Source organism: Muscardinus avellanarius (genome assembly GCF_963383645.1).
Source record: "Muscardinus avellanarius genome assembly, chromosome: 12".
Lineage (NCBI taxonomy): Eukaryota > Metazoa > Chordata > Mammalia > Rodentia > Gliridae > Muscardinus > Muscardinus avellanarius.
Genome location: NC_137798.1, coordinates 71,333,542 through 71,337,660, shown reverse-complemented (window position 1 = coordinate 71,337,660; position 4,119 = coordinate 71,333,542).

The following is a 4,119-nucleotide window of genomic DNA, read 5'->3' as shown; positions in this document are numbered from 1 at the left end:
ATGTTCCATATATATGATGCAGCTATGGGGTAGTGTGTTCTATAAATATGTTCGATCCATTTGGTTTGGAGTAAAGTTTAAATCTAGGATTTCTTTTTTTTATTTTCAGTCTGTATAATCTGTCCAATGCTGAGAGTTGGGTGTTGAAACCCTTTACTATTATAGCATTGTAGTATTTCTCTCCCTTTAAATCTAGTAATAATTGCTTTATATATTGACCTGCTCTAATAGATACATACACATTTTAAATTATATCCTTCTATTGAATGACCCTTTTTATTATCTTGTATAAATATACTACTTTGTTCTGTTCTGGCTTCCATTTGCATGGAATATATATTTTGTTTCTTCACTTTAAATGTGTATATGTCCTTATAGATTAAATGAGTGTTGAGTCTTGGTTGTTTTTTTTTTTTTTCTTTTTCTCCATTCTGCCACTCTGTATTTTTTTAATTGGAGAATTTTTTCCATTTGTATTAAGATATTTCATTGATAAAGACTTCCCACCGCTTTTTTTTTTTTTTTTTTTTTTTTCATTACTAGGGATGGAACCCAGGGACATTCTACCTCCAAGCTACACACCCCAGCCCTATTTTTTAGTCTTTTTATTTTTTTTATTTTTTTTATTTTTATTTTATTTATTTTTTTTGGTGGTGGTACTGGGGTTCCTGGAAGCCCTTCTACCTCCGGGCTACACTCCCAGACCTATTTTTGCATTTTTATTTGGAAACAGGGTCTCCTAAGCCAGCGCGCGGGGCTAGCTTCGAACCTGCGCGATCCTCCTGTTTCTGCCTCCCAAGCGCGGGGATTACAAGCGTGCGCCACCACGCCCGGCTTAGTCTTTTTATTTTTTGAAACAAGTTCTCACTGAGTTGGAAAGGGCTTCACTAAGTACCTGATGCTGTGCACCAACCACAATTCTCTGGTCTCCACTTCTAGAATGCTGAGATTACAAGCAGGCGCCACCACGCATGGCTCCCACCACTATTTTATTAACTGTTGCTTTATTTTGTTTTAGGATGTCACTAAATTGCTGCAGATCTTCACTGGCCTCAATCCTCCTCTCTTAGCCTCTCAAGCACCAGCACTACAGGTATGCACCACTATGCAAGGCCCCCATCCCTATGTAGGTAGGTTTTTGTTGTTGTTTTTTACATTCTTTGTTTCTTTTCTCTTACTGCATTCCTTTGTGCTTTGGTGGTTTCTGTAATAATAAGGGGTTTCTTCCTCTTTATTTCTTTATCTGCTGTAACTTTTTTCTTTGTGATTACTCCAAGCTTACATTTAAAAATGTTATAAGTGAGCTGGGGATGTAGCTCAGTGGTAAAGTACTTGCCTGCAGTGTTTAAAGCCTAGGATTTAGCCGGGCGTGGTGGCACACGCCTGCAATCCCAGCATTCGCGAGGCTGAGACCAGAGGATGGTGGTTCGCTACTTAGTGAGGCCCTCTGCAACACAGTGAGACCCGGTTTCAAAATAAAGAATAAAGCCGGGCGTGGTGGCACAGGCTTGTAATCCCCGCGCTTGGGAGGCTGAGACAGGAGGATCGCACAGGTTAGAAGCCAGCCTCAGCTACTTGGTGAGGCTCTCAGCAATTTAGTGAGACCCTGTTTCCAAATAAAATATTAGAAAAAAGGTCTAGGAGTATAGCCCGGAGGTAGAAAGCCTCTGGGTTCCACACCCAGTACCACCAAAATAAAGAAAGGAAGAAAGAAAGAATAGAAAATAGGGCAGGGGCTGTAGCTCCGAGGTAAAATGCCCCTGGGTTCCATCCCCAGACCTGCAAAAAAAAAAAAAAAAAAAAAAAAAGCTTAGGACTTGATCATCCACACACCCCCCCACACACACACGTTATAGTTATTATAGACTATTTTAAGTGATAACTTTGATCTTATATACATATTCTAGAGCCTGGCATGGTGGCGCACGCTTGTAATCCCCGCGCTTGGGAGGTGGAGACAGGAGGATCGTGCAGGTTTGAAGCCAGCCTGCTGGTTTAAGAGACCCTGTTTCCAAATAAAAAATATAAACATAGGTTTGGGAGTGTATCCCAGAGGTAGAAGGGTTTCCAGGAACCCCAGTACCACAACATATATATGTGTGTGTGTGTGTGTGTGTGTGTGTGTGTGTGTGTGTATAGTCTGAGAGTGTAGCCTGGAGGTAGAAGGCTCCTGGGTTCCATCCCCAGTACCACCAAAAATACATAAATAAATATTCTAGATGTCACAGACACAGAGTTTATCATTTTGTTGCCTTAATTTAGATTTATATCATGTGCTCCTTAGTTTCTTATTGTTGATATAATTATAATTGGTCACTTTTACTTTTAAGTAATATACCTGAGATCTAAAAGGTTATCTTCTACAGTAATGTAGTATGCTGAATTTGATTATAAATGTTCCTCTCCTAGTGTGACTTATACTTTCAGATGTTTTCATGTTAGTAGTTATTGTGCTTTTGTTTGTAGTTAAGACACCTCTTTAAGAACATCTCTGTAAGTCTATTCTAATTGTATATAAATTTAAATTAGTTTTTTAAATATATCAAGATAATTTCTTGTGAGTCAGTCTAAGGGATGAATTTCCTCAACTTTTGTCAAGAAAGACTTTATATCTCCTCTATTTTTGCAGTATAGTTTTGGGGGCATAGTATTCTTCTGTGGCTTTTTTTTTTTTTCTGCCAACACTTTGGATATAGTCTTATCTTCTCCTACCCTGCACAGTTTCTGCTGATGGGCTCATAGAAACTCCATTATGTATAACTTGATATTTCTCTCATTGCTTTTATTTTATTTTTTAAATTTGTGGTACCTGGGATTAAACCCAGGGGCATCCTATCTCTGAGTTATAACTCCAGTCCTACTTTTTATTTTATGGTTTTACTTATTTTTTTGTGGTACCTGGGATTAAACTCAAGGGCATTCTACCTCTCAGTTATAATACCACCCCTATTTTTATTTTATTTTATTTGAAATAGTGTTGTACTAAGTTACTATGTCCTGGCCTCCAACCTGCAAACCTCCTGTCTCAGCCTCCCAAGCACTGGTATTACAGGAGTGTACCAGCACACCTAGCTTCTTGCTGTTTTCACTCTTTGACTTTTCACAGTTTAATTATAATGTGCCTTGGAGAGAACCTCTGGATTGAATCTATATAGTCTCCTTGAGCTTTGTAGCTATGGATGTTCATACCCTCTCCAACACTTGAGAATCTTTCAGCCATTATTTTATTAAATAAGCCTTCTGTCTTTTCTCCCTCTGGAAGTTCCATAATATTTATATTTGTTTGCTTAATTATATTCCATAAATACTGTATGACTTATCCATTCTTTTTTCGCTTATTGTGCAAGACTTGTTTTAAAGATTATAACTCAGGCCGGGCGTGGTGGCGCACGCTTGTAATCCCCGCGCTTGGGAGGCAGACAGGAGGATCACGCAGGTTTGAAGCCAGCTGCACACGCGCTGGCTTAGGAGACCCTGTTTCCAAATAAAAATGTAAAAATAGGTCTGGGAGTGTAGCCCGGAGGTAGAAGGGCTTCCAGGAACCCCAGTACCATAAATAAATAAATAAATAAATAAATAAATAAATAAATAAATAAATAAATAAAATATTATAAACTCATCTTTCTGTCTGATCTAGTGTGCTATGGGAACTTTCAATTATATTTTTTATTTTATTCATTGAGTTCTTTAGCTCCAAGATTTATATTTTCTGTTTGGTTCTTTTTTATGATATCTATCTCTGTTAAATTTGTTATTCATATCATGGATTTTAATTTTTCTTTTCTTTTTTCTTTTCTTTTTTTTTTTGGTACTGGAGATAGAACCTCAGGGAATTTAGTCGTTAAGCCAGCCCTATGCCTTTTTGTTTTTGTTTTCTGAAAACAGGGTCTCACTAAGTTGCTGAGGGATTACTGAGGCTGGTCTTGAAACTGAGAGTTTCCTGTCTTAGTTTCCCAAGTACTGGGATTATAGGCATGTGATTATAGGCATGTGCCACCTATCCTTGCTATGAATTGTTTTTCTGACTTCATCAAATTGTCTTTCTCTGTATTCTCTTGTATCTCTCTGAGTTTTCTTGTGATTATTATTTTGAATTCATTTTAGGAAATTCATAAATTT